We start from the raw sequence: 8,666 nt of genomic DNA on the forward strand, positions 1-8,666 counted from the left end.
AGGGGGAAAACTGACTCAAGAAATAGACAGTCTATGGAACTCTTACCATTTGCAACGGCATGGATGGAACTGGAGAGCATTATCCTAAATGAAATAAGACAGTCAATGAAGGAAAAATACCACATGATCTCACTTATTCATGGATAATTGAGACCATTATAAACTTTTGAACAATAATAGATACAGAGGCAGAGCTACCTCAAACAGATTGTCAAACTGAAGTGGGAAGGCTGGGGAGGGTTGGGGGGCAGGAGGGAAGAGGGTAAGAGATCACCCGAAGGACTTGTATGCATGCATAGAAGCATAACCAATGGACATAAGACACTGGGGGCAAGGTGAGGCTAGGGGATTGTCAAGGGTGGGGGAAAAAATGGACACGTATGTAATACCTTTTGTAATACTTTAAGCAATAATAAAAAAAATTCTTTCAACGTTAAAAAAATAAAATATTATATTCACAAGTAAAAAAAAATAAATAAAAAAAATAAAAAATAAAATGTTCCTACTACCCAAAGCAATCTACAGATTCAATGCAATCCCCATTAACATACCAATGGCATGCTTCAAAGATCTAGAAAAACTCTCCAAAAATTCATCTGGAATAAAAATAGACCCCAAATAGCCAGAGCAATTCTGGGAAAGAAGAACAAAGTTGGGAAAATGACAATTCCAGATTTCAAGATTTGTGACAAAGCCACGGTTCTCAAAACTGCCTGGTACTGGCACAAGAACATACATGTAGACCTATGGAACAAAACAGAGAACCCAGAAATCAACCCAAGCCATTATGTTAAATTTATATTTGACAAAGGAGGCAAGAGCATAGAGTGGAGTCAAGACAGTCTATTCAATAAATGGTGCTGGGAAATTTGGTCAGATACATGCAAAAAAATGAAACTAGATCACCAACATACACCATACATAAAAACAAAATCAAAATGGCTAACGGACTTAAATGTAAGACGGGAAAGCATAAAAATCCAACAAGTCTTCATAGGCAGCAAAATAGCAGACATATGTCATAGCAATATATTTACCAACACAGCTGCTAGGGCAATGGATACTAAAGGAAAATTAACAAATGAGACTATATCAAAATAAAAAGTTTCTGCACAGCAAAAGAAACCAACAAAACAACAAGAAAGCCCACTACTTGAGCAAACATATTCACCAATGCTATTTCAGATAAGGGTTAATCTCCAAAATTTACAGAGACCTAATACAACTTAACAAAAAGAAGATAAATGATCCAATCAAAAATGGGCAAAGGACCTAAATAGACACTTTTCAAGAGAGGACATACAGAAGGCCATAGTGGTCAGACAAGAAGAAGAAATAAAAGGCATTCAAATTGGAAAAGAGAAGTTAAACTGCCCTTATTCTCAGATGACATGATACTATACATAGCCCAAAAGACTTCATCAAAAAAACTACTAGACCTAATAAATGAATTCAGCAATGTAGCAGGATACAAAATTAACACCCAGAAATCTATGGCCTTTTTATACACAAATAATGAGCTCACAAAAAGGGAAACTGAAAAAACAATCCAATTTACCATTGCACCAAAAAAATTAAGATACCTAGAGCAATCTATAGATTCAATGCCATCCCCATTAAAATACCAATGGCATATTTCAAAGACCTAGAATAAAATCTCAAAATATTCATTGGGAACAAAAAAGACCCTGAATTGCACAGCAATCCTGAGAAAGAAGAACAATGTTGGAGGGATCACAATACCAGATATCAAGCAATATTACGAAGCCACAGTTCTCAAAACTGCCTGTTACTGGCACAAGAAGAGACATATAGACCACTGAAACAGAAGAGAGAACCCAGAAATTGACAAAAGCTATTGTGCTCAATTAATATTTTACACAGGAGGCAAGAGCATACAATGGAGTCAACACAGTCTCTTCAATAAATGGTGTTGGGAAATTTGAATAGATACGTGCACAAAAATGGACTAGACCACCTAGTTACACCATTCACAGAAATAAATTCAAAATAGATAAAGGACTTAAACATAAGGCTGGAAACCATAAAAATTTTAGAAGATACCATATGCAGCAAAATAGTAGATATTGTCATAGCAATATCTTTACCAATACAGCTCCAAGGGCAATGGAAACTAAAGAGAAAAGAAACAAATGGAACTACATCAAAACAAATAGCTTCTACACAGCAAAAGAAATCATCAACAAAACAACAAAAAAGCCCACTGCATGTGAGAACATATTTGCCAATGTTATATCCAGTAAGGGTTTAATATCCAAAATTTATAGGGAACTCATACAACTTAACAGAAGGAAGATAAACAAACTATGCTGCGGTAAAAAAGAAAGAACTTTTACCCCTTGCAACAGCATGGATGGACCTAGGGAGCATTATGCAAAGTAGAGCAATATGCTAAGCAAAATATAAATATCTCATGATCTCACTCATTTGCCGAATATAAAGAACATCATAAACTGATGAACAAAAATAGATACAGAGACAAAGAAGCATAAAACAGACTGTCAAACTACAGTGGGAAGTCAGGGGAGGGTTGTGGGGGTTAAGAAATCAACAAAAGGACTTGTGTGCATGTATATAAGCATAACCAATGGCCACAGACACTGAGACGGGGGCGGGGGATAGTGAGGGCATGTGCTGGGGATTGGGGAGGCTGTGGAGAGGACAATGGGGAATAAAGAGACATATGTACTAGTATTTGTAATACTTTAAACAATAAAAAATTAAATAAATAGCTAACTAAATACATAAATAGTAAATTTCAATTTATCAATCTTATTTGTGCACTGTTTAAAAATCTTCCCCTATTTAGTGTTCATAAAGATTTTTTCCAAGAAGATTTTTTTGTTTACAAACCACTTGCATTCTATTTTTACATATGATTTGATGTAGAGGACTGGATTCTTGCATTGTTGGCTTGGTTGTGATAAACTCACCTAGCCCTTTTTTTTTTTCTGTGAAGCTCCTTATTTCCCCTTAAATTTTAATGATAACCTTGCTGGATAGAGTATTCTTGGATTTAGTCCCTTGCTTTGGAGCATTTTCTAAACTTCCTTCCATTCCTTTCTGGCCTGATGTGTTTCTGTTGAGAAATTATTTGATAATCAAATGGGAGATCCATATATGTAATTTTCGTTCTCTCTCTTGCAGCCTTTAAAATTCTCTCTTTGTCTTACACGTTTATTGTCTTAATTTTGAAGTGTCTTGGTGTTGGTCTTTTCAAGTTCATCTTGTTTGGGACTCTCCATGCTTGCGTGACTTTTTTCTTCCCCACCCGGGCAAAACCGCCCACCCATGGTCCCCTGTGGCTGTGGCCATCCTGAGTGAAGCCAGCCTGGGTGTTAGGTGCCTGTGGCCAGCCAGAGGGAGTGAAGCCTGGGACCTGGGTATCTGCAACCGGCCAGAGGAGGGAATCCTGCATCCCGGGTACGGGCCAAAGCAGAGGTGGTTAGGGGTGATCAGGCCAGCAGGGGAGCAGTTAGGAACAATCAGGCAGGCAGACAGAGGGGTTAGGGGTGATCAGGCAGGCAGGCAAGCTCTTAGGAACCAGCGGTCCCGGATTGCAAGAGGCAGTTGGACATCCCCCAAGAGGTTCCAGATTGGAGAGGGTGCAGGCCGGGCTGAGGGATGCCCCCTACCCCCGCACAAATTTCATGCACCAGGCCTCTAGTTGGAATATAATACTGAATCCAACAAATGTACAAATAAAAGCTTATAGACACAAAAAAACAGTATTGTGGTTACCAGAAGGAAGGTGGTATGGGGCAAAATAGTAAATGGTAAAAGGGGTCAAATATGTGGTGATGAAAGGAGATTTTATTTGAGTGGTAAACATACAATGGAATATGCAAATGATATATTATAGAATTGTACACTTGAAACATATAATTTTATTAATCAGTGCCACTTCAATAAGTTAAAACAAAAATACTCATGCACTTGGTGTTGAGTTGCCTGCCAATTCTTATGGTTTAAGTAAACAGAATAAAGAACGAAAAATGACTATATATAAGAAACCACAGTTTTTCACCACTAATAAGTAAGTACCCTTAGAACTGCAGAGAAACTTGAAGGAAAAATTAAGTCCAATATATTACAATATTCCAAAATCTAAAATTTGTACTTTGAGTTGTTATTTGGAAGCCTGTGTAAGTGCTCCAAAAAACATAGACAGCTTTTATAGTTGAGCAATTTAGGGGGAATTGGCAGGGACAGAATTCCCCCCAAAATGTATACACACTTTAATAGCTGATATCTCAATTTTGCAAATGAAATGTATTTTAATAAATACCGCCTTTATAATCATTCAAAGTCTGTGCATACATTTGGGGACCATATATTTATCATATTTTATTTTCCAAAAATTAAAAAAAAATATCTAAACTTTGTATACCAATCCTATATAATAAAGAGGTAATATGCAAATTAACCCTCACACCCTCACAAGATGGCTGCCTATGACCAGCAGGGGATTAGTGAGGGACAACCAAACAACTGAACAACCAGTCGCATAGCGTAACCAGGTTGGCAGGGGAGTTAATGAGGGATGACCAAATAACTAAACAGCAGGCTGCGTGGGGCGACCAGGCCAGTGGGGGAGGAGGCATCAGGGGTGACCAGGTTGGAAAGGGGCACAGTTGGAGGCAACCAGGCCAGCATGGGGCGGGGGGAGTTGGGGAAGGCCAGGCCAGCAGGAGGGGGCAATTAGGGGCAACCAGGCCGTCAGGGGGTCAGTTAGGGCTGATCAGGCTAGCGGGAGGGGGGGGGCAGTTAGGGGCAACCAGGCAGGCAGGCACATGAGCGATTAGGAGCCAGAGGTCCAGGATTGTGAGAGGGATCCCGGATTGGAGAGGGTTCAGGCTGGGCTGAGGGGACCCCCCCCCCCCCCCCCCCCCCACGCATGAATTTCATGCACTGGGCCTCTAGTCTCTAATAAGCTTTTATAAAACAAATCCTCACAAATGTCAAGAAGTTGTCTTCATAGTTTTTCCCCTGAAAATGTTCATAGCTCAGTTGAAGAAGAAAGATAGGACCAATAATTGTAATGCAAGTGCTAAAATATATACAAAATTAATATCTTAAATGAATAGGAAGAAAGTTTTTAACTGAGTTCAGAGGTGTTTTATAAACCTTCTAGTGCAGAGACAGTTCACTAGGTCTTGAAGGATAAGAATTTGCAAGAATGTTTGGGAAAAAATTGTTCTAAGAAAAAGAAACATGGTGTACAAGTGAATGGAATGATAAGAGTGCATATGAGCTCATATATTTAGTTCCTGGAAGATTCTAGGTACTCAATATTTGTTGAGTGAATCCATGAATGAAAGAAAGTGAGAGAAAGGTCCAGAGGGTATAAAGAAAAGTATCCTAAGAAAGGAAGATAAAGATCTATGTCTTTATAATTTTGCCTGTTTTCCTCTACATTCTTGTGATTTTTTTTTTATTCCACAAGCTCTGTTTTACGCTTTTAATTTTTTCACAAATGTAATTCATATGTGCTTTCTGAGTCCATTCCTCTTTGAATACCCTGATGTTAAGTTCACATGTGATATTTCTTTGTGTTTGGCCCTGGACCTACGTGCCCAAATGTGTGCTTCACCTCTCTCTGGCCCTGCTCTGTATTACAGAGCTGTGAAGTGTGGTTCCTAGGCTCACATGTAAGTTACATTCTGGCTGATTTCAGCTAAGGGGTGACACTGGGGGAGATCAGAGGGCAAAAAGATGAGAGAAGCCAGAGTGTGTCTCACCCTCTGTGTTTGAAGGAGTTATGCTGCCACAATATTTCATATGCTGCTAGATAGGTTCACCATGTTTCTATCTTCCATGTAGTGACTCTAACCTGAACTCCAATAATACTATTTCCTCCACTTGTCTCCTTTGGAGAATCTTGAGATTATTTTTGGAGATTTAAATGTAAATACTTAGTATCTAGTTCAATTATCATGTATGAGGTGAAATTATAAGTAAGACATATTAAATTAATTCCTTAAAATTTAATATCTTAATAGATATTAAGAAAGTAAAACAAACTCCTTGATTTCCTATGCAGTATCCTTTTGACTATACTATAGTGTCATCTCATGTGTTAAGAGTAACTAGATAGACATGAGCCTGAGCCAGGATAGATGGCTAACATCAAGGGGAAGATGTGGGAGACATGACAAACAAAAATTAACCAAGAGTTAGCATACCCAAAAGTGAGGAATGTGGGGGAGACTTTAAACCTCCTCCAGAATGTGGTTTAACAGATAGTTTAATATCTGGGTAGGGTAGCCTTGAAATCAGAGGAGGTTTTTCTTTTGTTATTTGTTTGTTTGTTTGTTTGTTTTTCACAACCCCACACCAGAGTATAAAATTTTAAATGCCCAAATGTGTGAGGCACTTGGTTTAGATGTGGCCTGGCCAGCTAAGCTGCTCACTCAAACTATATCTGAGTGTATTTCTTTTCTTATTTTTTTCCAAATAAATTCTTGCATGCTTTGCTGTTATTTGGTACTGTCTCTTGTTTGGATTCCTTCATACAAGCAAGGTAAGAACTGGGGGATGAAGAGACCACCTCCAACAACTGAAGATATTTGAGAAAGAAATTACATATTACAAGTAATTACTGTGAAAAGATAACAGTGTTGTGCCAAAAAAGGAATGCTTTTGACTTCGCATAACAGAAAACTAACCATGGATTTTAGCAAACAGGAATCTGTTTTCCTCACACATGACCCAATCAGAGGTAGGCAGTTACTATCTTTGGCCCAATTGCTTCACTGACTGGTGGTAGCATCTCAGTGATTCTCTTGCTGTTTTCTCCATGGAATGTACAACTCCAGGTATTATGACCATGTTTAAAAAAGGAAGAAAGGGATAAGAGCCTCTCACATTGAATGCATCCCTTTTTATCTTAAAAGTAAAAGCTTTGCTAAGGTTCTCAGTAGGCTTCATGTAAATCTTATTAGCCAAAAGTGTGCCTGGTGACCACACAGTTACAGTGGAGACTTAGAAAGTAAATGTTTAGATTTTCAGCCACTTTATAAAGCTGCAACTGAAAGGAAGTTAAGAATAAGTGACACATTAGCTGGACAACAGGGGGAGAGAAAAAAGAACCATTTTAATTACAGATGAGTGAGTGTTTTGAGAGAAGTAAATGGTCATGTTAAAAGACTTCCTATTAATAAAATATATTGGCTAGGTTCCTGGTTTGAGACAAATACAATTGAAAAGTAATGAACAAAATACAGGTTATCACTGATATTTTCATATGTATAAACTGTGGCTCAAAGATGAATAAATTGTCCAAGTTAAAGCACCTGCTAAAAGGCAATGCCAAATTTCAGAACTTTGTTTTAACTCCAATGCCTTCAAACTTTCTACTATCCAGGTATGGTTTGTTAGCTGCTACCAAAGAATTCCTGAAGTTCATATATGCACATAATTAATTCATATACTTTGTATTATCCCCCACCATCACAGAACTCATGATGGTTTTTGTACTTTAAAATTGTTCCCTGCACTTTAAAAAAATAAGATGTTATTTCTATGAAATGTTTATAGAAAGCAAAATAATAATAGTTCAATTTTTCCTAGGACCCAGATCTATTAGGAATGATACTGAGTGATACAATCTAAGAAAATAGATTTAATGACAGGCAAATTTCAAGACAATTTAATGATAACATACTAGTAGTCTGTGTTCACACTTTGATTCACTGTTGCTCTCAAAATATTTTTTTTTGCAATAAATTGGTATAGTTTATGCCTTCTAAGTGTTAAACATAGTTCTGATGATTTCTAATAATGTCTGCCATGGAATATCATAGAAGATGTAACTAATATTTTGTTAATTCTGCCTAGTTGAATGTTACCTAAATATTTGTGTTTTTTTATTCAACTTGGCATTCCCTACAGTGTTCAGTCTGGTATTCAACAAAGAACAGAGGCTCACTTACCATTCTTTAATGATTCCTTTCCTAGTCCAGGTTGACATTTTTTTCCTCCAACATACCTCCCTGATGACCAACAACACATGTTTTCTATGTACTTACCTCCTTTTAGTACATTTTATTTACGAAGGCAAGCTAAATACACTTTATTGAAGAATCATTGAAAGTTTAAATTGTAAAAAAAATTATACGCTATATCAATTTCTCATTCTTTTTTTGTTATTGTTAATCCTTACCCAAGGATATTTGTATTTTTTTCACTGATTTTTTAGAGATAATGGAAGAGAAAGGAAGAGACCAAGAGAAACACCAGTGTGAGAGAGACACATTGACTAATTGCCTCCCTCACATGCCCAGACCTGGGATCAAGTCTGCAACTGAGGTATGTGCTCTAGACCTGAATGGAACCTGAGATTCTTCAGTTCACAGGGCTGGCAATCTAACCACTGAGCAAAACTGGCGAGGACCAATTTCTCATTCTTTGATTAATGTTGCCTACTACATTATGGAAGGTTGACTCTCCATTTTTGCTTGAATGCCAAGTGAGAAGGGGAACATTGGCTATTCTATCTGTGGGTTTTCTTTTTTTTATAATTTTTTAAAAATATTTTTTATTGATTTTTTACAGAGAGAAAGGGAGAGGAATAGAGAGTTAGAAACATCGATGAGAGAGAAACATCGATCAGCTGCTTCCTGCCCACCCCCTACTGGGGATGT

The sequence above is a fragment of the Myotis davidii genome, unplaced genomic scaffold, assembly GCF_000327345.1.
Source record: "Myotis davidii unplaced genomic scaffold, ASM32734v1 scaffold1304, whole genome shotgun sequence".
Taxonomy (NCBI): Eukaryota; Metazoa; Chordata; class Mammalia; order Chiroptera; family Vespertilionidae; genus Myotis; species Myotis davidii.